Below are 26,746 nucleotides of genomic sequence, written 5' to 3'. Positions count from 1 at the left end.
CAACAAAGTATTAAGTTAAAGGGGCCGAAGAATATTGCACGCCCAACTTTTCAGTTTTGGAATTTCCATAAAAATGTAAAATATCATTCAACTTCACAATTGTATTTCACTTGTTGTTGATTCTTCAACAAAAATTTTCATTTGGTATCTTTATGTTTGAAGCATGATATGTGGGAAAAGGTTGAAAAGTTCCAGGGAGCCAAATACTTTCGCAAAGCACTGTACCAGTGATTTTGAGACAGTTTTTTTTTGTGACATATTGTATTTAATGTTAGTGGTAAATTTTAGTGGTAAATTTTGGTCTCTATTTTTTGTGTTTAGTTGCAAAGATATTGAAATTTTGGAAACTTTTTTTTAAACTTTTAGTTTTTATGCCATTAAACCAGAGTTATACCACACAAAATAGCTAATAAATAACATTTATCACATGTCTACTTTACATCGGCATCATTTGTGAAACAATTTTTTTGTTAGGAAGTTCAAGAAGTATCGTTTCTCCTCGTGGAGAGTGACATGATAAGCATGTTGAGGTGATCAGACTTAAAGCCGCAATGCTCCTCTGGGAAATATGCAAATTGTCTCTTCAGAGAGGAAGAGGACTAGAACTCTAGTGCCATCTATTGTAAGTAGCAATCCTAACAGTTAATGTCGACCCTTTAACGAGCCTTGTCACATGACTTAGGATAATAGCCAAACAAGAATCTCATTTTGCAGACACTGTTTCGGGGTACTGCCCCTCATCAGTGCAAAGTGGAGATCTAGTTTGGCTGATTGAGAGGCGTCTGACCGGGATCAAAGAAGTATCATTTCTCCTCGCGCAGAGTGACATGATAAGCATGTCGAGGTGAGGAGACTTAAAGCCGCAATGCTCTTCTGGGAAATATGCAAATTGTCTCTTCAGAGAGGAAGAGGACTAGAACTCTAGTGCCACCTATTGGAAGTAGAAATCCTAACAGTCAATGTCGACCCTTTAACGAGCCTTGTCACATGACTTAGGATAATAGCCAAACCAGAATCTCAATTTGCAGACACTGTGTTTCGGGGTACTGCACATCAGAGGACAGAGAAATAGGGGGATTCGGGGACCCTGCTAAACTTACCGGTGTCCCTGGGTCCTCCTGTGTCCCCTCCTGCCCACCGCCTTCTTCATCCAGTAAGAAAATGGCAGGCGCATGCGCAGTGTGCCCGCCATGATCTGCCGGCGGGCAGCTGGAGGAGTTGGGGCTAAAATTAGGGTAAGGGTTGGGGCTAAATTTAGGGTTAGGGTTGGGGCTACATTTAGGGTTAGGGTTAGGGTTGGGGCTAAATTTAGAGTTAGGGATAGGGTTGGGGCTAAATTGAGGGTTAGGGTTAGAGTTGGGGCTAAATTTAGGGTTATGGCTAGGGATAGGCTTCTTTCACACTTGCGTCGGTACAGGGCCATCGCAATGCGTCGGCCCGACATACCGACGCACATTGTGAAAATTGTGCACAGTGTGGGCAGCGGATGCAGTTTTTCAACGCATCCGCTGCCCAGTCTATGTCCTGGGGAGGAGGGGGCGGAGTTACGGCCACACATGCACAGTCGGAAATGGCGGACGCGATGTACAAAAAACGTTACATTGAACTTTTTTGTGACGATGGTCCGCCAAAACACAACGGATCCAGTGCACGACAGACACGACTTGTGGCCATCCGTTGCGATCCGTCGGCAATACAAGCCTGTGGGCAAAAAACGCATCCTGCGGGCACATTTGCACGATCCATTTTTTGTCCAAAACGACGGATTGCGACAGATGCCACACAACGCAAGTGTGAAAGTAGCCTTAGGGCTAGGGTTAGGGTTGGAGCTAAAGTTAGGGCTAGGGTTAGTGTTGGGCTAGGGTTAGGGTTGGGGCTAAAGTTAGGGTTGGGGCTAAATTTAGGGTTAGGGCTACGGTTGGGCTAAAGTTAGGGTTACGGTTGGGGCTAAAGTTAGGGCTAGGGTTGCGGCTAAAGTTAGGGTTAGAGTTGGGATTAGGGTTAGGGTTTGGATTAGGGTTGGTATTAGGGTTATTGTTGGCATTAGGATTAGGTTTGGGTTTAGGGTTAAGGTTAGGGTTGGGATTAGGGTTAGATGTGTATTGGGATTAGGGTTAGGTTTGAGGTTAGGGTTGAGATTAGGATTAGGGGTGTGTTGGATTTAGGGTTTTGATTAGGGTTATGGTTAGGGTTGACATTAGGGATGTTTTGGGGTTAGGGTTGTGATTATCGTTACAGTTGTGATTAGGATTATGGATCGGGTTGGGATTAGGGTTAGGGGTGTGTTGGGGTTAGGGTTGGAGTTAGAATTGGGGGGTTTCCACTGTTTAGGTACATCAGGGGGTTACCAAACACGACAGCCAATTTTGCGCTCAAAAAGTCAAATGGTGCTCCCTCCCTTCTGAGCTCTGCTGTGCGCCCAAACAGTGGTTTACCCCCACATAGTCTGCATTCCAAAACGGCGCTCGTTCCCTTCCGAGCTCTGTCGTGCGCCCAAACAGTGATCCCCCCCACACATGGGGTACCAGCATACTCAAGATAAATTGGACAACAACTTTTGGGGTCCAATTTCTCTTGTTACCCTTGTGAAAATAAAAACTTGGGGGCTAAAAAATCTTTTTTGTGGAAAAAAAATATTTTTTATTTTCACGACTCTGCATTATAAACTTCTGTGAAGCACTCGGGCATTCAAAGTTCTCACCACACATCTGGATAATTTCCTTGGGGGGTCTAGTTTCCAAAATGGGGTCACTTGTGGGGGGTTTCTACTGTTTAGGTACATCAGGGGTTCTGCAAATGCATAACGCCCGCAGACCATTCTATCAAAGTCTACATTCCAAAACGGCGCTCCTTCCCTTCCGAGCTCTGCCATGCGCCCAAACAGTGGTACCCCCCACATGTGGGGTATCAGCCTACTCAGCATAAATTGCACAATATATTTTGGGGTCCAATTTCTCCTGTTACCCTTGTGAAAGTAAAAATTTGGGGGTGAAAAGATCATTTTTGTGGAAAAAATATGATTTTTTTTATTTTCATGGCTCTACATTATAAACTTCTGTGAAGCAGTTGGGGATTCATAGTGCTCACCACACATCTAGATTATGCTCTTTGGGGGTCTAGTTTCCAAAATGGGGTCACTTGTGGGGGGTTTCCACTGTTTAGGTACATCAGGAGCTCTGCAAATGCAACATGACGCCCGCAGACCATCCCATCAAAGTCTGCATTCCAAGTGGCGCTCCTTCCCTTCCGAGCCCCGATGGGTGCCCAAACAGTGCCCTTCCCCCCACATATGGGGTATCAGCATACTCAGGACAAACTGCTCAACAGATTTTGGGGTCCAATGTCTCCTGTTACCCTTGAGAAAATAAAAAAATTGCAGGCTAAAAAATCATTTTTGAGGAAAAAAAAACAGGATTTTTTATTTTCACGGCTCTACTTTATAAATTTCTGTGAAGCACTTGGGGGTTTAAAGTGCTCACAACACATCTAGATAAGTTCCTTAAGGGGTCTAGTTTCCAAAATAAGGTCACTTGTGGGGGGCTTCTACTGTTTAGGCACATCAGGGGCTCTCCAAACGCGACATGGCGTCCGATCTCAATTCCAGCCAATTCTACATTGAAAAAGTAAAACAGCACTCCTTCTCTTCCAAGCTCTGCGGTGCGCCCAAACAGTGGTTTACCCCCACATATGGGGCATTGACGTACTCAGGAGAAATTGCACAACAATTTTTGTGGTCTAATTTCTCCTGTTACCCTTCTGAAAATAAAAATGTGTGGGCAAAAAGATCATTTTTGTGTAAACAAATGCGATTTTTTATTTTCATGGCTCTACATTATAAACTTCTGTGAAGAACTTGGGGGTTCAAAGTGCTCACCACACATCTAGATAAGTTCCTTAAGGGTTCTAGTTTCCAAAATGGTGTCACTTGTGGAGCGTTTCCACTGTTTAGGCACATCAGGGGCTCTCTAAACGTGACATGGCATCTGATCTCAATTCCAGCCAATTCTGCATTGAAAAAGTCAAACGGTGCTCCTTCTCTTCCAAGCTCTGCGGTGCGCCCAAACAGTGGTTTACCCCCACATATGGGGTATCGGCGTATTCAGGAGAAATTGCACAACAAAATTTATGGTTAAATTTCTGTTTTTACACTTGTCAAAATATTTAAAAAAATGGTTCGGAAGTAAAATGTTTGCAAAAAATAGTTAAATGTTCATTTTTTCCTTCCACGTTGTTTCAGTTCCTGTGAAGCACGTAAAGGGTTAATAAACTTCTTGAATGTGGTTTTGAGCACCTTGAGGGGTGCAGTTTTTAGAATGATGTCACACTTGCTTATTTTCTATCATATAGACCCCTCAGAATGACTTCAAATGTGATGTGGTCCCTAAAAAAAATGTTGTAAAAATGAGAAATTGCTGGTCAACTTTTAACCCTTATAACTCCCTAACAAAAAAAAATTTGTTTCCAAAATTGTGCTGATGTAAAGTAGACATGTGGGAAATGTTATTTATTAACTATTTTTTGTGACATATCTCCCTGATTTAAGGGCATAAAAATACAAAGTTTGAAAATTGCAAAATTTTAAAAATTTTCGCCATATTTCCATTTTTTTCATAAATAATCGCAAGTAATATCGAAGAAATGTTACCACTAACATGAAGTACAATATGTCACGAAAAAACATTCTCTGAATCAGCGGGATCCGTTAAAGTGTTCCAGAGTTATAACCTCATAAATTGACAGTGGTCAGAATTGTTAAAATTGGCTCAGTCATTAAGTACCAAATTGGCTCTGTCACTAAGGGGTTAATGAAATGAAAGAACACACAGTTTTGCTATCTTTATTCTTCTGCTAATCCAAGCGATGCCTTCGGTCTCCTGTAATAAATAAAAAATTAAAAACCAACAATAAACCCATACCTGTCAGGTGTACAGTCAGTCCCACCGTGTAATCCATATCTGGGGGATATATTGTTTACAATCGGGAGCGGTGCTAATGCTACCGCCCCGGCTGTAAACCACTGAGGAATGAATGAGAAGCTGCCGGCGTCAGCATCAGTGACGTCAGCGTAGCCTCCCAGCCTGACCCGAGGTGAAGTGTTGAGCGTGGGGAAGTGACAGTTCGTTTTTCCACGCTGCCGAGTTCATTGCAGGTCAGGCTGGGAGGATGCGCTGACGTCACTCGTCCGTTTTTTCGGTCCTGAAATTAGACCTTTTATTCTCACATATGGGTATGAGCCCTAAATGGAATAACATCATAAGGAGCATATCATGTGATTACTTCAATCAAAACATTCAATGAGTGAAATGAGGATTTTTTTTTTAAATGGTGGAAAATAGACATAACTTTACCTAACCATTTTGTATTCCAGTTACTCCTCAACACAACTTTCATCAATATGGACAGATGACCAGGTAAGGCAAGCGGAAATTAAAACACTGACTTCCTTATAAAGAAAAAATGTCTCATTGCTTGAAATCTAATCTGTACATTTGTATCAGAGAATGCATCTATGATTTTAGCTGGCTGCAGTGGTGCTAGAAGTAACTGCAATGTGAGCATACTTCTCTAAATATGACGTTCTTATTAGTTAGTGATGAATGTAACTTTCATTTCAAAGTGATAGAATAATAAAGAAAATTCAATCTTAAAGAGGACCTATCATCTTCACACATACTACAGTAAGGAGATTAATTATGGAAACAGGAACACATGGGCTACTTGCACAGTGTACAAGTCTGTAGGAACATGCTCACACACCACCAAGAAACTTGAAGACACAAAAGAGCATAGTAAAACCAAAAACACTCAGTTTCAAAAAATCACAGTAATCCGCAAGTGCTAGTAAAAAGATGTAAAAAACAGGGTATTTGGTTGATACGTTTTTTGCAAAAAATGTATACTAAGCTGCTCCACCAAACGTCAAGGTATTCCCATATCAGAGTGGTGATTCCCACCACTCCTCTTGGGTTATCTGCACAAAAGCTGTTCCACTCAGCATGTCCACATGGACTTTTCCTCTCTGAACCCTGTTCACATAGGTAATATACAAACCCTGTCCGCCCTTGTATGGGCAGTGTCTGCATTGATCTTCTACGCTGGCATGGTGAGTCACTGCACAGTAGCAGAGACTTGCCGGCGAGCAATGCAGATACTGCCCATACAAGGCGGACAGGATTCTTGTAACCATGCTGTGTTCTAATGAGACATGCCCACCATTCCAGGCTGGTTGCTAGTAGAGATGAGCAACATTTCAAGGTTCTCATGTTCACCGAACATATTCGAAGCCCAGTGACTTCAATGGGATGCAAAACCAAACGCATAGACAACTTCAAGGGGGCCAAAAAACTGCTAAAACAGCTCAAATTACTGGCAGGCACCAGGAAAAGTGACATTAATTGGCCAATCAAATTTGCTATAAATAAATGATTTTTTTTTTAAATTTACATGGGTTCCCCTGTGTTTTTGATAACCAGCCAGGCTGCAACCCTCAGCTGTCAGCGTTAGCAAGGCTGGTTATCAAGAATAGAGGGGTCACCATGCTGTTTTTTTAAATATTTAAATAAATAATTTAAAAAAAATCGTTGTGGGGTCTCCCCATTTTTGACAACCAGCCAAGCAAAAGTTGACAGCTGGGGGCTGGTAAGGGGCCATGCATATTGGCCCCCCTCTGCCTAAAAATTGCAACCTGCAGCCGCTCCAGAAAAGGTGCATCAATTAGATGTGCCAATTCTGGCGTTTTGCCCAACTCTTCCCACTTACCCTGTGGCGGTGGCAAGTGGGGTTCATATTTGACGCTTTGCGGCCTGTGTTGCTACCGGAAACACTGACGTCTGAAAGAGCCCCTAGTGAACTTGGTAATTTACCGAACTTTAGCTGACTTTTGTCGATTTTTAAGGGGAAAAAAAGGTTGGGAACACAAATACAAATGTACAACGTTCGTGCCGAATTTGATATACACACACACAGGCACACACACTGTATTTTGCGGATTAGAAGACAAACCCCATATTTTGGGGAGGAAAATAGGAAACATTTTTTTAATAAAATGGTGGGGCGTCTTATAGTCCGCTTTTACAGTAACTTACCTGGGGGTGCCGAGATGGTGGAGCAAGGTCCCAAGTAGCAGGATCGATGCTGCAGAAAGCTGGCGGCTGCAGGTGTGGGGAGATGCTGTGGGTCCCAAGGTGGGAGGAGGGGGTGTTCTGCAGTACGAGAATGCAGTGGGCCTTGAGATTTCAAAAAAATGTCACCCGGACCCCCCCCCCCCCCCCACTTCCTTGGTTTCCAATGCGGTGGACTTTGGGAAAGTGGCCGCCAAAGGGGGTGCATTCGCAGATTGAGAGCTGCACCATATACAGTATATGTACATATAGCATCGTACGCAGTAAAACGGTAGTGACCCAAGCAAGTTCAAACAAAGCTTGCTTAGTTTGCAGTCCATAAATAGGCCGGACTTCCCTTTGTCCAGTTTCCCTGGGCGACCGCACGCCGGTACCAAGTCTCTGTACGCACGCAGCCGAGTATACATAAGACAGCCCAAGACGCAGGGTGTCAGTCTCTTGCCCTTGTGTTGCTTCACACAGGGAGTGCTCGGCAGAAAACTGCTCTGTCTGCTTCCAAGAACAACACTGACACACCTCCCCCTCTACTACAGGGCTTTTTAATCAGTCACTGCTTCACCATTCTAATCATAGTTACACCTGTGACTGCAATACGCCCTCATGGCCTCACTACACCTCCATGCGCATTCTGGAGAGCACAAACAGCGCCTCCTAGCTGTATCAGGGTTCACTACCTCACAATACACACACGCACAAACACTCTGCGCACATGTGTACACACAGCATGTATGCACAGACAGACAGTGGCTGCGCACAGACAGTGCACAGGCAGGCTGCGCATAGACAGAGAGTGTGCACACAAGCAGGCTGCTCACAGACAGCCTGCACACAGGCAAACTATGCACAGACAAAGCATGTACACAGGCAGGCTGCGCACAGACAGCGTGTACGCAGCGCAGGTTGCACATAGACAGACAGCTTATACGCAGGCAGGTTGCACACAGACAGTATACATACACACGCAATGCACATGTTTGCATACAGCTCTTTTACAGTTATATGAAAAAGTTTGGGCACCCCTATTAATCTTAAGCTTAATGTTTTATAAAAATTGTTTTTTTTTGCAACAGCTATTTCAGTTTCATATATCTAATAACTGTTGGACACAGTAATGTTTCTGCCTTGAAATGAGGTTTATTGTACTAACAGAAAATGTGCAATCTGCATTCAAACAAAATTTGACAGGTGCATAAGTATGAGCACCCTTATCATTTTCTTGTTTTAAATACTCCTACCTACTTTTTACTGACTTACTAAAGCACTTTTTTTGGTTTTCTAACCTCATTGAGCTTTGAACTTCATAGCCAGGTGTATGCAATCATGAGAAAAGCTACTTAAAGTGGCCACTTGCAAGTTGTTCTCCTGTTTTAATCTCCTCTGAAGAGTGGCATCATGGGCTCCTCAAAACAACTGTCTAATGATCTGAAAACAAAGTCAACATAGTTGTTCAGGGGAAGGATACAAATAGCTGTCTCAGAGATTTAACCTGTCAATTTCCACTGTGAGGAACATAGTAAGGAAATGGAAGAACACAGGTACAGTTCTTGTTAAGGCCAGAAGTGGCAGGCCAAGAAAAACATCAGAAAGGCAGAGAAGAAGAATGGTGAGATCAGTCAAGGACAATCCTCAGACCACCTCCATAGAGCTTCAGCATCAACTTGCTGCAGATGGTGTCACTGTGCATCGGTCAACTATACAACGCACTTTGCACAAGGAGAAGCTGTATGGGAGAGTGATGCAAAAGAAGCCGTTTCTGCAAGCACGCCATAAACAGAGTCGGCTGAGGTATGCAAAAGCACATTTGGAGAAGCCAATTTCTTTTTGGAAGAAGGTCCTGTGGACTGATGAAATCAAGATTGAGTTGTTTGGTCATACAAAAAGGTGTTACACATGGCGGCCAAAAAAACACCGCATTCCAAGAAAAACACTTGCTACCCACGGTAAAATTTGGTGGAGGTTCCACGATGCTTTGGGGCTGTGTGGCCAATGCCAGCACTGGGAATCTTGTTAAAGTTGAGGGACGCATGGATTCCTCTCAGTATCAGCAGATTCTTGACAATAATGTTCATGAATCAGTGACAAAGTTGAAGTTACGCAGGGGATGGATCTTTCAGCAAGATAATGATCCAAAACACCGCTCCAAATCTACTCAGGCATTCATACAGAGGAACAATTACACTGTTCTGGAATGGCCATCCCAGTCCCCAGACCTGAATATCATTGAACATCTGTGGGATCATTTGAAGAGGGCTGTCCATGCTCGGCGACCATCAAACTTAACTGAACTGGAATTGTTTTGTAAAGAGGAATGGTCAAAAATACCTTCATCCAGGATCCAGGAACTCATTAAAAGCTACAGGAAGTGACTAGAGGCTGTTATTTTTGCAAAAGGAGGATCTACTAAATATTAATGTCACTTTTCTGGTGCCCATAGTTATGCACCTGTCAAATTTAGTTTGAATTCAGATTGCACATTTTCTGTTAGTACAATAAACCTCATTTCAAGGCAGAAACAGTACTGTGTCCAACAGTTATTAGATATATGAAACTGAAATAGCTGTTGCAAAAAAAACTATTTTTACAAAACATTAAGCTTAAGATTAATAGGGGTGCCCAAACTTTTTCATATAACTGTATACACTGTACACTCATGCAAACATTTCACAGATGTATAAACACACACATGCATATACACTGCCAATATACAGGTATTGGAAATAAATGAAACCCTTCTTGTCCGGCATACTTCTTCTTTGTGTAGGTAGTTTCTGTTGTCAGCACCTGTCCTCTCATGCATTTGCTGTATGCAAATTGCCTCTTCTGAGAAAAAGAGGACTTAAACTCTATAGCGCCACCTGTTGGAAGTAGCGATCCTACAAGTCACAATCAACCCTTTAACGAGTCGTGCAATATGACTTAGGATAAAAGCCAAATCAATATCTCAATTCGCAGACACGGTGTTTCGGGCTGTTGGCCCTCGTCAGTGCGAAGCATGAGAACTGATTTGGCTAGGTGAGAGGCTCTGGACTAGGGTCTAAGGGGTATCGTTTCTCCTTATGGAGAGTGACATACCATCTCTGGCTTGTCAAGGTAAGGCGGCTTATTCGCCGTGCAATGCTCCTCTGGGAAATATAATATGCAAATTGCCTCTTCTGAGAAAAAGAGGACTTAAACTCTATAGCGCCACCTGTTGGAAGTAGCGATCCTACAAGTCACAATCAACCCTTTAACGAGTCGTGCAATATGACTTAGGATAAAAGCCAAACCAATATCTCAATTCGCAGACACGGTGTTTCGGGCTGTTGGCCCTCGTCAGTGCGAAGCATGAGAACTGATTTGGCTAGGTGAGAGGCTCTGGACTGGGGTCTAAGGGGTATCATTTCTCCTTATGGAGAGTGACATACCATCTCTGGCTTGTCAAGGTAAGGAGGCTTATTTGCCATGCAATGCTCCTCTGGGAAATATAATATGCAAATTGCCACAGTGGGGGAGGGGCACAATGAGTACACTGGCAAGCTGGAGTCTTCAGAACATTGTAACTTCAGTGCAGAGCTGCACCCTGATTGATCCACCAAGCAAATGAAGAGCAGGATCACTGGGTTGTTGCTGAATCACCAGCACAATGGTTGTCTTTATATACAGCAGCCCAGCGATTCTGTTCTGCATCTGGAGCAGCACTGCTTACCCTTCACATAAATATCAGCAGCACTGAGCGCAACCAGTGTCAGTCACAGTGCCTGGGCACAGACTACTCACTTGACACTTTCTTTGCTGCACTTCATCATGGGAGAGTCACATCAACAGAGCAGAGAAAACTGGGAATTGAGAGGCTTGTGCCAAGGAAGAGAGTTTTTCTCCCATTTGGTATATGCCTTGCATCTATAAGAAACCTCTAATATATCTGATTAGAGAATTCCACTTCTTTCTCAACTTATGCACCACTTTTCAGCCTCCTGCCTATCTTCTGAACTTATCCAGTCTAAAAAAAAAAAGCAAAAAAACTTCTTTTGCTCAAGACAAAATAGACTGCCAGACTGCACACAACTTTTATTACATTTTGCGGATAGGGGGTTTATAAGTCTTCCTGCTCCAAGCTGGAGAAACCAAGGAAAGACCTGTCCACAGACCGCCCCAAAGCACAAACAGTCTGTGTGTCTCTGTGATGAGGAACATGTTTGTGCTTTGGGGCGGCCTCTGGGCAGGTCTTTCCTTGGTTTCTCTGGCTTAGAGAGGGAAGATAAGACTCTGCCTACAGTCCCGCCCTGGAGCAAGTGCATATCATTAGTTCCAAACGTCTAACACTGATTACACAAGAACCACAAGACAAATTTCTTCACCCCAGGTATCATTTTGATCCGCACCAACCTGACAATATCTGTAGTTTACTTAGCAAAATACTGCTGACAGATTTGTTTTAATGAACCTTTTCTTTGCAACTGCCTGGTGGACAGGCTCATGAATTTTAAAGTGTTCCGTAATTTTTTTTTCTCATTTTAAACATATTCTCCTTTTAATTAATTCACATGTTTATTTTCAGCTATTCATTATCTGCAGAGTCTCCATATGTTAGATCTCAGTCAGGAACAGGCAGTGTAAGTGTCAGAAAACCGTTAAAGTCTAACCTGGAATTTTGATGTAATAGTAATATGCCTATTTTTATGCCATCTCAACCAACATTACTATACAAGGAGTGCTTGCTCTACCAAGTGCTCTTGTGTTCTGTAGGAGAAGGCTGCCGACTGACAGGTTTGACCTGTGGTTCATCTCAGGAAGATTGCTTGTTTTTTTAAGAAAGCTGGTGGTTTCAGTTATATTGTGTTGGGGTACATATGACCTTTTGGTTGTTTTCCAATGCATGTTTTGGGGGTGTTTCAAGAAAAAAAAAATTACCGTTTCTGGCATATCAATATTTTTTTCCCGTTTCGATGTTCACTTTATAGGATTAATAATTTAAGATTTTATTCGTTTGTGAATTTATGGAATCGGCACTACTAAATGTTCATTGTTTTGTTTGTTTTTTACAATTTACTATTTATATTTTGAACAACAATAATACCTATAAATATCAGCCTGCTGCATTAACCACAATATTAACACATAACACACACTGTGCAAGGAAGATATACTAAAGTACAAATTTTATTGTGTGCAACTAACCCCTTCCCGACATGTGCAAACTGCCATATAGATACAGCTTTGTGATCGTGCGGGCTCGAGCTGAGCGCCGACACAATCGCGGGTGTCGGCTCTATGTGATTGAGTTGTGTCGATTGTCTCCATGGTGACCCCAGGCCCAAAGATGGCCGTGGAGTCATCTAGGGAGAGCTCAGACCACGAGCTTACACTCCAAATCCCTACATTTCAGATGCTTCTCCAATGCCCTGCAATGCAGAACCACCCAAAAAAAATTAATTCAGCAGACGCCGGGAAAGGTCAGAGAGACCCAGCGCCTGTACACTGCAGTACTTTGCTCTGCCCTCAACAGGGCAGACAAAGTATGTCAGTGCTGGATCTGTGGCGTGAAGACAAGAAGAGGACGTCATCGTATGAAGATAGGAGGCCCCGGACCAGACCGCGATGCCCATTGGACCGCAGTGAGACTGCCCCTGGGTGAGTATAATCTAACCTCTTTTTCTCAGCTTTCAAGATACATCGAATGCTGTAGATAAGCCCCTGATGCCGGTGGCCACAGCTCATCTTCGATTTTTGGGGTGACAGGTTCCCTTTAAGCAAGTTGAAGATGAAATGATCTCTAAACGGGCTAAAATTAAAGATGACACATTTCCTTTGTATTTTAGGAATATATATACAGTGGGGCAAAAAAGTATTTAGTCAGTCAGCAATAGTGCAAGTTCCACCACTTAAAAAGATGAGAGGCGTCTGTAATTTACATCATAGGTAGACCTCAACTATGGGAGACAAACTGAGAAAAAAAAATCCAGAAAATCACATTGTCGGTTTTTTTAACATTTTATTTGCATATTATGGTGGAAAATAAGTATTTGGTCAGAAACAAATAATCAAGATTTCTGGCTCTCACAGACCTGTAACTTCTTCTTTAAGAGTCTCCTCTTTCCTCCACTCATTACCTGTAGTAATGGCACCTGTTTAAACTTGTTATCAGTATAAAAAGACACCTGTGCACACCCTCAAACAGTCTGACTCCAAACTCCACTATGGTGAAGACCAAAGAGCTGTCAAAGGACACCAGAAACAAAATTGTAGCCCTGCACCAGGCTGGGAAGACTGAATCTGCAATAGCCAACCAGCTTGGAGTGAAGAAATCAACAGTGGGAGCAATAATTAGAAAATGGAAGACATACAAGACCACTGATAATCTCCCTCGATCTGGGGCTCCACGCAAAATCCCACCCCGTGGGGTCAGAATGATCACAAGAACGGTGAGCAAAAATCCCAGAACCACACGGGGGGACCTAGTGAATGAACTGCAGAGAGCTGGGACCAATGTAACAAGGCCTACCATAAGTAACACACTACGCCACCATGGACTCAGATCCTGCAGTGCCAGACGTGTCCCACTGCTTAAGCCAGTACATGTCCGGGCCCGTCTGAAGTTTGCTAGAGAGCATTTGGATGATCCAGAGGAGTTTTGGGAGAATGTCCTATGGTCTGATGAAACCAAACTGGAACTGTTTGGTAGAAACACAACTTGTCGTGTTTGGAGGAAAAAGAATACTGAGTTGCATCCATCAAACACCATACCTACTGTAAAGCATGGTGGTGGAAACATCATGCTTTGGGGCTGTTTCTCTGCAAAGGGGCCAGGACGACTGATCCGGGTACATGAAAGAATGAATGGGGCCATGTATCGTGAGATTTTGAGTGCAAACCTCCTTCCATCAGCAAGGGCATTGAAGATGAAACGTGGCTGGGTCTTTCAACGTGACAATGATCCAAAGCACACCGCCAGGGCAACGAAGGAGTGGCTTCGTAAGAAGCATTTCAAGGTCCTGGAGTGGCCTAGCCAGTCTCCAGATCGCAACCCTATAGAAAACCTTTGGAGGGAGTTGAAAGTCCGTGTTGCCAAGCGAAAAGCCAAAAACATCACTGCTCTAGAGGAGATCTGCATGGAGGAATGGGCCAACATACCAACAACAGTGTGTGGCAACCTTGTGAAGACTTACAGAAAACGTTTGACCTCTGTCATTGCCAACAAAGGATATATTACATAGTATTGAGATGAAATTTTGTTTCTGACCAAATACTTATTTTCCACCATAATATGCAAATAAAATGTTAAAAAAACAGACAATGTGATTTTCTGGATTTTTTTTTCTCAGTTTGTCTCCCATAGTTGAGGTCTACCTATGATGTAAATTACAGACGCCTCTCATCTTTTTAAGTGGTGGAACTTGCACTATTGCTGACTGACTAAATACTTTTTTGCCCCACTGTATATATATATACATATATATATATATATATACACTGCTCAAAAAAATAGAGGGAACACTAAAATACCACCTAGATATCACTGAATGAAATATTTCAGTTGTAACTCTTTATTCATTACATAGTGGAATGTGTTGAGAAAAATAAAACCTAAAAATTATCAACGTAAATCACAACTAATATCCCATGGAGGTCTGGAGTTGGAATGATGCTCAAAATCAAAGTGGAAAATGAAGTTACAGGCGGATCCAACTTCAATGGAAATGCCTCAAAACAAGGAAATGATGCTCAGTAGTGTGTGTGGCCTCCACGTGCCTGTATGATCTCTCTACCACGCCTGGGCATGCTCCTGATGAGGCGGGAGGCGGCGGCATCCGCCAACTCCTGGACAATCTGTGGTGCAACGTTAGTGGATGGTGCGAGACATGATGTCCCAGATGTGTTCATTCAGATTCAGGTCTGGGGAACGGGTCGGCCAGTCCATAGCTTCAATGCCTTCATCTTGCAGGAACTGCTGACACACTCCAGCCACATAAGGTCTGGTATTGTCCTGAATTAGTAGGAACCCAGGGCCAACGTCACCATTATATGGTCTGACAAGGGGTCTGAGGATCTCTTCTCTGTACCTAATGGCTGTCAGGCTACCTCTGGCGAGCACATGGAGGGCTGTGCGACCCTTAAAAGAAATAAGACCCCACTCCGTTACTGACCCACTGCCAAACCGGTCATGCTGAAGGATGTTGCAGGCAGCATATCGTTCTCCACAGCGTCTCCAGACTTTGTCACAATTGTCACATGTGCTCAGTGTGAACCTGCTTTCATCTGTGAAGAGCAGAGGGCGCCAGTGGCAAATTTGCCAATCCTGGTGTTCTGTGGCAAATGCCAAGCATCCTGCAAGGCGTTGGGCTGTGAGCACAACCCCCATCTGTGGACATCGGGCCCTCAGACCATCCTCATGGAGTCGGTTTCTAACCGTTTTTTGTGCAGACACATGCACATTTGTGGCTTGCTGGAGATCATTTTGCAGGGTTCTGGCAGTGTTCCTCCTGTTTCTCCTTGCACAAAGGCTGAGGTAGCAGTCCTGCTGCTGGGTTGTTGCCCTCCTCCAGCCCCCTCCACTTCTCCTGGTGTACTGGCTTGTCTCCTGGTTGCGCCTCCAGCCTCTGGACACTACACTAACAGACACAGCAAACCTTCTTGCTACAGCTCGCATTGATGTGCCCACTACAGATGCCTATGGTGTCACAGTGGGTCTGAGGATCTCTTCCTGGTACCTATTGGCAGTCAGAGTTCCTCTGGCTAACACATGGAGGGCTGTGCAGCCTTACAAATAAATGGTGATCATGCTGGAGGATGTTGCCAGCAGCAGAACATTCACGACATCTCCAGACTCTTTCTCGTCTGTCACATGTGGTCAGTGTGAACCTGCTCTCATGAAGAGCATAGGGCGCTAATGTCGAATCTGCCAATCTGGCAAATGCCAATCGTCCTGCATGGTGTTGAGATTTAAGCACAATACCCACTTGTGGATGTCGGGCCCTCATACCACCCTCATGGAGTCTGTTTCTGACTGTCTAAGTAGACACATGGATGTTAGCGGCCTGCTGGGGGTCATTTTGTAGGGCTCTGGCACTGCTCCTCCTGTTTCTCCTTGCACAAAGGAGGAGGTGGTAGTCCTGCTGCTGGGTTGTTGCCCTCCTACGGCCCCCTCCACATTTTTTGGCTGGCCTGTCAGACACAGATACCGTTCTTGCCACAGCTCGCTTTGTTGTGCCATTCTGGATGAGCTGCGCTACCCGAGTAATTCTGTGGGTTGTAGACACCGCCGCATGCTACTGTACAGTACCTCTATGGGTGAGAGCAATGACAAAATACAAAAGCGACCAAAACAGCCAAAAAGGATGAGAACAGAGAATGGGCTGTGGTCACTCCCTGCAGAACCACTACTTTATAGGGGTTGTCTTGTTTATTGCCTACCTGTTGTCTGTTCCATTTGCACAACAGCAGTAGAAATTGATTCACAATTGGTGAGCTTCATAACTGGACAGGTTGCTTTCACAGAAGTGTTACTGACTTGGAGTTACATTGTGTTGTTTAGCTGTTCCCTTTATTTATTTGAGCAATGTAGATCAAAACATTATATCTACCCCCAAATGGTATAAATAAAAATTTTAGTTCAGGGCGCAAAAAAATAAGCTTTAACGCAGCCCTATTGACCAAACTAAAATCATTATGGGTCTAGGAAAATTGCCACACAAGCAAAAAATATATATATATTTTATTTTTTTTACAATTTTTTTTCCCGCCATTTAAAAAAAAAAATATTTGGTATCTACGTAATCATACTAACCATTGCGGGCCACTAATGTGTTGGGGATCTGCAGAAGACTCCCGTGCCTGTCATTGTGAATCTTCAATGAACGCCGACCAGTGGCCGGCATTCATAGGAGTTTCTAATTTCTGCTATATAAAGCAGTGCTGAAGCACTGCCATGTGTAGCACAAGCGATCGGATGATCACAGCTTCAAGTCTTCTAAGGGACTATTGGAGCCAGGAAAAAGTAAAATCATCCCCTTTTGTCCCATTGAAAATAAAACAAAAATAAAAAAATACCCATATCATATTTGGTATCTCTGTATTCAGAAATGTCCGATCTATCAAAATATAAAATAAATTGATTCGATCGGTAAAAAGCATAACAAAAAAAAAATTGAAATGCCAGAATTATGTTTTTTTGCAGCCGCAACTTTGCAATAAAATGCAATAAGGCTAGGTTCACATTTGCGTTCAAGAGGGCTGCAGATGGCTGCATACTTCCTCCCTTCTTCCTCCCTGAAGCTCTGCCTATGCTCTGCCTACTTCTGTATGCGTCCTGCGTTTCCCTGCTTACCTATTGTGTACATTGGGTATGCAGGGACCTGCGTTGCATGCGGATGCGTCCGCATACGGCGATTTGACGTGTGCGGCGACCGCACGAAAACATATCGCCGCGTTCAGAATCGCATGATCTATCAATAAAAAAGGATTAACCTGATCACTAAACGACGTAGTGAGAAAAAAAAGTAAAAACGCCAGAATTACATTTTTTTGGTTGCCGAGACATTGCATTAAAATGCAATAACGTGCAATCAAAAGATCGTATCTGCACCAAAATTGTATCAGTAAAAATGTCAGCTCGGCACACAAAAAATAAGCCCTCACCCAAACCAAGATCATGAAAAATGGAGACGTTGCGGGTATCGGAGAATGGCCCCCCAATTTTTTTTTAACAAAGTTGGATTTTTTTTTCACCACTTAGTTAAAAAAAACGTAGACATGATTATTGTCTGTGAACTTGTAATGACCTGGAGAATCATAATGGCAGGTCAGATTAGCATTTAGTGAACCTAGTAAAAAAGCCAAAGAAAAAACAATTGTGGGATTGCACTTTTTTTGCAATTTCGCCGCACTTGAAATTTTGTCCATTTTCTAGTACAAGACATGGTAAAACCAATGGTGTTGTTCAAAAGTACAACTCGTCCCGCAAAAAGCAAGCCCTCACATGGCCATATTGACAAAAAAAAAAAAGGTTATGGTTCTGGGAAGAAGGGGAGCGAAAAACAAAAAACACAAAACCGAAAAAAGCTCTGGGGGTTAAGGGGTTAATGACCAAGCCAAATTTTACAATTATGACCAGTGTCGCTTTATGAGGTTATAACTCTGGAATTCTTCAATGTATCCCACTGATTCTGAGTTTCTTTTTTCGTGACATATTCTAATTCATGATAGTGGTAAAAATTATTCGATATGACTTGTGTTTATTTGTGTAAAAATTTGAAATTTGGCAAAAAATTTGAAAATTTCACAATATTCAAACTTTTAATTCTAATTAATATTTTAATTATGCCCTTAAATCGGAGAGATGTCACACAAAATACTTAATAAATAACATTTCCCACATGTCTACTTTACATTAGTACAATTTTTGAAACATTTTTTTTTGTTAGGAAGTTAGGAGGGTTAATAGTTGACCCGCAATTTCTCATTTTTCCTAAAAATTCACAAAACCACTCTCTTAGGGACCACCTCACATAGCCTATATGACAGAAAATACTCAAAAGCGACACCATTCTAAAATCTTCACCCCTCAAGATGCTCAAAACCATTTTCAAAACGTTTATTAATCCTTCAGGTGCATCACAGGAACCGAAGCAATGTGGAAGGAAAAAATTAAATTTTTTCACAAAAAAATTTCTGTAGACCCTATTTTTTTTTATTTTCTCAATGATTACAGTAGAAAATGGACTCCTGCAATTTCTCCTCAATACACCAATACCTTATTTGTGGGGGAAAATCTACTGTTTGGGCACACGGCAGGGCTCGGTAGGGAAGAAGCGCCAATTGACTTTTTGAATGTAAAATTTGTTGGAATAATTAGGGGATGCCATGTTGTGTTTGGAGAGCCCTGATGTGCCTAAACAGTGGAAACCCCCCACAAATTACCCCATTTTGGAAACCACACCTCTCAAGGATTTTATCCGGGGTTTTAGTGATCATTTTGAACCTATAGATACAAAATTTGATAACATTATTATGTCATTAGAGTTCAGCACAAGTGCTTGCAACTCTAGTTTGCATCAGGTGCTCGGGTATGCACCGAATATCGTGGGCGCTCGGTGTAATGAGAAAAAAATTAAAAACGTCAGTATTACATTTTTAGGTCACCGCTACATTGCAATCAAATGCAATAACAGGCGATCAAAAGATCGTATCTACACCAAAATGGCATCAATAAAAACGGCAACACTGTGTGCAAAAAATAAGCCTTCACCCAGCCCCAGATCTCGAAAACTGGAGACGCGACAGGTTTTTACCAAACTTTGGATTTTTTTTTCCCCACTTAAATAGAAAAGAACCTAGACATGTTTGCTATCTATGAACTTGTAATGACCTGGAGAATCATAATGGTAGGTCAGTTTTAGCATTTAGTTAACTTGGTAACAAAACAAACAAAAAACAACTGTGGAATTGCACTATTTTTGCAATTTCACCGCACTTGGATTTTTTTTCCTGTTTTCTAGTGCATGATATGCTAATGATGTCTTTCAAAAGTACAACTTGTCCCGGAAAAAACAAGCCTGTGAAAGGGTTAACTCAGTAACACCAACAGCTTTTTTTGGGAAAACAACCACACTTTTAGATAAGGAAACTTTAGGGGCGTAGTTTCCAAAATGGGGTAACTTCTGCAGGGTTTCAACCATTTAGGCACAACAGGGGCTCTGCAAACGCAACATGACGTCTGCTATCTATTTCAGTGAATTTTTGCGGTCCAAAAGTCAATTGGTGCTTCTTCCCTTCCAAGCCCTGCCATGCGCCAAGAAATTGCACGACAAATTTTATGGACCATTTTCTCCTTTACCGCTAGTGAAAATGAAGCAAAATTTGAGGAAAAAATTTATATTGTCATTTTCATGGCTCAACATTAGAAAATTCTGTGAAACACATGTGGGTTCAAGGTGCTCACTAGAGCCAGGGCCGCTAGGTCTTCTGGGTAATTTTGCAAAGCACCGCTGGGAAAGGAAGATGGCAGCATGCGCGAGCGCCTCAGCGGACAACGGAGGGTGAGTATAGCAGGTTTTTTGTTTTTTTACTATTTTTAACATTACTTTTTTTTACTATTGATGTCGCATAGGCAATTCCACTAGTCTAATGTCCATTCCTTGTGTTCTTTAGCCCAAACAAGTCTCTTCTGCTTTTTGCCTGTCCTTAGCAGTGGTTTCCTAGCAGCTATTTTACCATGAAGGTCTGCTGCACAAAGTCTCCTCTTAACAGTTGTTATAGAGATGTGTCTGCTGCTAGAACTCTGTGTGGCATTGACCTAGTCTCTAATCTGAGCTACTCTTAACCTGCGATTTCTGAGGCTGGTGACTCGGATAAACTTATCCTCAGAAGCAGAGGTGACTCTTGGTCTTCCTTTCCTGGGGCAGTACTCATGTGAGCCAGTTTCTTTGTAGAGCTTGATGGTTTTTGCCCCTGCACTTGGGATCACTTTCAAAGTTTCAAAGCCCCTCAGTCACTGGCTTTCCCTCTCTGGCAGAGAAAATTGCGTGGGAGCACGCCAGTTTTTTTCCGTTAATTGATCCTTTAATTTAACACCTACAGCTCCAAAATTTTATACACAGACACTACTAACATTATTAATGAGGGACATATAAAAAAACGTATATGCAATGGTTTACTGTATGTAAACCATGTCTCATATCCTGTTGGGTTGTGCAATGATTTTATAGAACCCGACAATTGGATTATCGGCTATTCTGCTATCTAGCTCTCTATGAAATGTAGAGATATATAAACATGTGTGTCAATGACATATCTATATATATATAATTGTCTAAGGGTTTTTCCGTCTGTCTGTCTGTCTGTCCTGGAAATCCCGCGTCTCTGATTGGTCGAGGCCGCCAGGCCTCAACCAATCAGCGACGGGCACAGTATCGACGCAGAAATCCCGCGTCTCTGATTGGTCGAGGCCTGGCGGCCTCGACCAATCAACAACGGGCACAGCGACGATGATGTCATAAAGGATGTAGAAATCCCACGTTTCTGATTCAGCGACGGGCACAGTATCGACGTAGATGTCATAATGGTTGCCATGGCAACGACATATAAGTATATACAATATACAGAAGGAGATGACATACAGCAGGTATATACTATATACAGTTGAGATGACATACAGGTATCTATATATATAATTGTCTAAGGGTTTTTCCGTCTGTCTGTCTGTCCAGGAAATCCCGCGTCTCTGATTGGTCGAGGCCACCAGGCCTCGACCAATCAGCGACAGGCACAGCATCGACGTAGAAATCCCGCGTCTCTGATTGGTCGAGGCCACAAGGCCTCGACCAATCAGCGACGGGCACAGCGACGATGATGTCATAAAGGACGTAGACATCCCGCGTCTCTGATTCAGCGACGGGCACAGTATCGACGTAGATGTCATAATGGTTGCTATGGCAACGATGATGTCATAAAGGATGCCTCGACCAATCAGCGACGGGCACAGTCTGCCGCGAATTCTGGAATCATCATTGTCCATATACTACGGGGACATGCATATTCTAGAATACCCGATGCATTAGAATCGGGCCACAATCTAGGATATATATATATATACATATATATACACTGCTCAAAAAAATAAAGGGAACACTTGAACAACAGAATATAACTCCAAATAAATCAAACTTCTGTGAACTCAAACTGTCCACTTAGGAAGCAACACTGTTTGACAATCAATTTCACATGCTGTTAAGCACATGGAATAGACAACAGATGGAAATTATTGGCAATTATCAAGACACACTGAATAAAGGAGTGGTTCTGCAGATGGGGACCACAGACTACATCTCAGTTCCAATTCTTTGTGGCTGATGTTTTGGTCACATTTGAATGTTGGTTGTGCTTTCACACTCGTTTTAGCATGAGACGGACTCTACAACCCACACAAGTGGCTCAGGCAGTGCAGCTCATCCAGGACGGCACATCAATGCGAGCTGTGGCAAGGTTTGCTGTGTCTTTCAGCGTAGTGTCCAGAGGCTGGACCAAGAGACAGGCCAGTACACCAGGAGGGGTGGAGGGGGGCCGTAGGAGGCCAACAACCCGGCAGCAGGACTGCTACCTCAGCCTTTGTGCAAAGAGGAACAGGAGGAGCACTGCCAGAGCCCTGCAAAATGACCTCCAGCAGGCCACAAATGTGCATGTGTCTGCACAAATGGTTAGAAACTGATTCCATGAGGATGGTCTGAGTGCCCGACATCCACAGATGGGGGTTGTGCTCACAGCCCAACACCGTGCAGGACGAGTGGCATTTGCCACAGAACACCAGGATTGGCAAATTCACCACTGGCACCTTGTGGTCTTCACAGATGAAAGCAGGTTCACACTGAGCAAATATGACAGACATGACGGTCTGGAGACGCTGTGGAGAGCGATCTGCTGCCTGCAACATCCTTCAGCATGACCGGTTTGGCAGTAGGTCAGTAATGGTGTTGGGTGGCATTTCTTTGGAGGGCTGCGCAGCCCTCCATGTGCTTGCCATAGGTAGCCTGACTGCCATTAGGTACCGAGATGAAATCCTCAGACCCTTTGTGAGAACATATGCTGGTGCGGTTGTTCCTGCGTTCCTCCTGATTCAGGACAATGCCAGAGCTCATGTGGCTGGAGTGTGTCAGCAGTTCCTGCAAAATGAAGGCATTGAATCTATGGACTGGCCCGCCTGTTCCCCAGACCTGAATCCAATTAAACACATCTGGGACATCATGTATCACACCATTCACCAAGGTCACATTGCACCACAGACTGTCCAGGAGTTTTCAGATGCTTTATGGTATGTGCACACGTCAGGATTTTCTAGCAGAAATTTCTTGACAAAAACCGGACATTTCTGCCAGAAATCCGCATGCGTTTTTGACACGTTTTTTGCGTGTTCCTTGTGCGTTTTTTTGTGTGTTTTTTTTTCCCAATGCGTAGAATAGCAGGAAAAACGCAAAAAATCCGCAAAATTAATGAACATGCTGGTTTTTTTTACCGCAATGCGTTTTTTTGCGGAAAAAAAGTATCATGTGCACAAAAATTGCAGAATGCATTCTAAATGATAGGATGCAAATGTCTGCACAGTTTGTAATGTGTTTTTATCGCAAAAAAACTGAACGTGTGCACATACCCTTAGTCCAGGTCTGGGAGGAGTTCCCTCAGGAGACCATCCGCCGCCTCATCAGGAGCATGCCCAGGCATTGTAGGGAGGTCATACAGGCACGTTGAGGCCACACACACTACTGAGCATCATTTCCTTGTCTTGAGGCATTTCCACTGAAGTTGGACAAGCCTGTAACTTAATTTTCCACTTTGATTTTGAGCATCATTTCAACCCCAAACCTCCGTGGGATATTAGTTGTGATTTACGTTGATAATTTTTAGGTTTTATTGTTCTCAACACATTCCACTATGTAATGACTAAAGATTTACAACTGGAATATTTCATTCAGTGATATCTAGGATGTGGGATTTTAGTGTTCCCTTTATTTTTTTGAGCAGTGTATATATCTACCTATACTATGTGTAGACATTTATTTTATCCATTCTATTTAAACTTGTTAGGCCGGCCTCACACTAGCGAGTTTTACGGACGTATGAGAGGTGCAGAAAATACGGATTGCATACGGTACAATGATTCTCTATGGCCCAGCTCCTATCTGCCGCATTTTACTGATCCGTATTATACAGTATTCTACGGCTGTAGAAAATTGCAGCATGCTGTGTGTGCATGTATGTCAGCCTGGGAAAATATTCTGAAAAGTTCCCAGGCTCGAGTTCATGTGAGGACATCCAGTAAAGGGCGCATCACCGCAACTCGAGGTAACTACAGGTCATTCACCTACATTCCATTCGCTGGGTTTTTACTGGCAGGAGCACAGCTGCATTAGCAGAGCTTCTGCTTGTAAAATTAGTTAACCCCTTCAGATGGATTTACATCGTGGGACGTGACAGAACGACGGAAGGTATTGGATATTATTGATTTTTTATTTTTCCTTTTTTGCAGAACGAGGGTCTTCAGGTGGATTACCAGTATAATAAAATATTACAACAACCTGTGTATTTATTTCATTAAAATACTTTGTAATAATGTGTGTGCTTTATTACCATTTCATACTATTGTATTAATAATGGATAGGTGTCATAATTGACGCCTCTCCATTATTAATCTGGCTTAATGTCACCTTACAATAGCAAGGTGACATTAACCCTTCATTACCCCATATCCCACCGCTACACGGGAATGGGAAGAGAGTGGCCAAGTGCCAGAATAGGCGCATCTTCCAGATGTGCCTTTTCTGGGGTGGCTGGGGGCAGATGTTTTTAGCCAGGGGGGCCAAAAACCATGGACCCTCTCCAGGCTATTAATATCTGCCCTCAGTCACTGGCTTTACCACTCTGGCGGAGAAAATTGTGCGGGAGCCCACGCCAATTTTTTCTGCGATTTAACCCTTTAATAGCTAGAGCGCCCAAATTTTGCACATACACACTACTAACATTAGTAGTGTGGAATATGCAAAAAAAAGGAATATGAGATGGTTTACTGTATGTAAACCATGTCTCATATCATGTCGGGTTTGAGAAGGAGATAGGAAAAGCCGGCAATTGAATTACCGGCTTTAAGCTATCTAGCGCTGTATGAAACATTAATATATATATATATATATATATATGTATGTGTCTCACTGACACATATATAGACAGTATATATGTTTTTACGATTATTTGAGCCCATGGATCCATTGTATGTACATATGTCGGTTTTGCAAGCCTGCGAGAAAATCGCGCAGTACGGATGCCATACGGATTACATACGGAGGATGCCATGCGCAAAATACGCTGACACACCCTGCCTACGGATGACATACGGATCACTATTTTGGGGACTTTTCTGCGTATTACAGCCGTAAATAACGGACTGTATTTTTATACGCTGAGTGTGAGGCCGGCCTTAGTGTGATTTTGCATTACACCGCACTGAATTGCCCTGCCCGCTTTTCTAAAGGACAATGGTGTGTATTTCTCGCAAGTCACACTGATGGTCTGTGTGGTGCGCAAGTTTTTCTCGCACCCATAGACTTTCATTGGCGATTCTCGGCCAATATATGGTGCAAGTTGCAGCATGCTGTGATTTTACTTGCACGTATAAATTGACCAAGAAAAAAACTGATGATGTGAGCTGCCCCATAGATTAACATTGGTCCGAGTGCTATGCGTTTTTTTCTCGCATAGCACTCGTCCGTATTTCTCGCTAGTGTGACTCCGGCCTTAGAGTTTAGTTTGAATCACATATTTTGCAGATTTAAATGGAAACTCTGAAGTGAGCACTATTCTTTGATATCTAACGGCGGCCGATTTTTTACCCTAAGTAGGCTAAAAGCATTGGCATAATTACCTTCCTTAGTCTCGTATATCTGAGCACACTTTAAAAATATAAACAACAAATGGAAGATATATCATGCATCTGTCTTTAAAATGCTTTGAAAGTCATTTTAAATTGTATTTGTCATCAATAATGTATCACAGCAAATAATGTAGTTGAGTATTTTTATCATGTTTAAACTAAATGTATGCAAATAACTGAACTAATGTAAATTACTATTTTAAGCAATCTGCAACATCAAGTCGTGTACAAGAAAGGACCACGCCAATGAGTTCCAGTAAGAATATCACAAATATTTTGTGAAAAAATCTGCTTGTAACTTTGTTAGACCATAAAATAACATCAGTGGTGTCCCTGGATCCTGGGACCCATCAGGCTTTTTCATGAGTTTTTTTTTTTACAAGGTTCACCTTCATAGTTTCTAACCGGTACACAGTCACATTTTGGCACAAATTTGTCAATGCCTAGACATACAGGCTGGAAATATTAATCCATTCCAAGCCAATTTTGTGGGACATTTCTTAAAAAAAAGAAAAACTTTGTGAGGCTTACCAAAAAGATATCATGGTCCAGCACAGTGAAACAGAATGAATGTAATATCATGTATTGTAGCTGAAATCTGCCAGCATAGTTCTCACTTTTTACCTCCTGGATAGCCCTAAAGATTAGGTGCACCTCTTAATAAGTTATACTTCAGCAATCTGTAGGGTAGAGACTGGTTTCTAAAATGCCATTATTGATAAGTTCCTCTCACTGTGTTCTGTAAATGAAATGCAATTTCAGCCAGAGATAGACTCATTCATTGGGATGAAAACATGAAGCAGATCCACTGGCTGCTTGTGTAGCACACATAATAAGCAAATGCGCTGCTGGACAAAATGTTCTTTGGGGATTAGATATATCCTGCAAAAGGGAATCAAGTATGGTGCTGAAGGGAGTTATATACAGCAAAAACATGGGTGTCTTTGGAGAAAAATCATGGTGCCTCAGGTATATTGAGATTAAAACCATGTCACCATACTTTAACACTAGATTTTAAGATGTCATCTTCTGACTATTACAACCTATGACTTTATGGGAATGGTATGCCTAAAATTTTAAAATTCAACCTCATGGGTTATCCTTACCTTTTATTTTCTTCTGTGTTGTCTGCATTTTGGTTTTGTTCAATTAGAGCATGTATATCTAACTAATGGATCAGTCGCTTAAGCCTAGGATAATGCCTAGGACTACATGCATATGCGCTGGATTTCTC

At 42.6% G+C, this 26,746-nt stretch overlaps 1 long non-coding RNA gene across 1 annotated transcript in view; it reads left to right on the top strand.

Moving 5' to 3' along the window:
- Positions 1 to 26,746, top strand: part of LOC138657810 (uncharacterized) — a 438,853-nt gene that overhangs the window by 266,008 nt on the left and 146,099 nt on the right. The window contains exon 6 of the long non-coding RNA XR_011317198.1: positions 5,369 to 5,411. This is a non-coding gene — a long non-coding RNA (uncharacterized lncRNA). The remainder of the gene's footprint in view (positions 1 to 5,368; positions 5,412 to 26,746) is intronic.

This window comes from Ranitomeya imitator, chromosome 1 (genome assembly GCF_032444005.1).
Source record: "Ranitomeya imitator isolate aRanImi1 chromosome 1, aRanImi1.pri, whole genome shotgun sequence".
Taxonomy (NCBI): Eukaryota; Metazoa; Chordata; class Amphibia; order Anura; family Dendrobatidae; genus Ranitomeya; species Ranitomeya imitator.
Note: the sequence above shows the minus strand (reverse complement) of the source record. Positions and strands in the feature narration are given on the sequence as shown.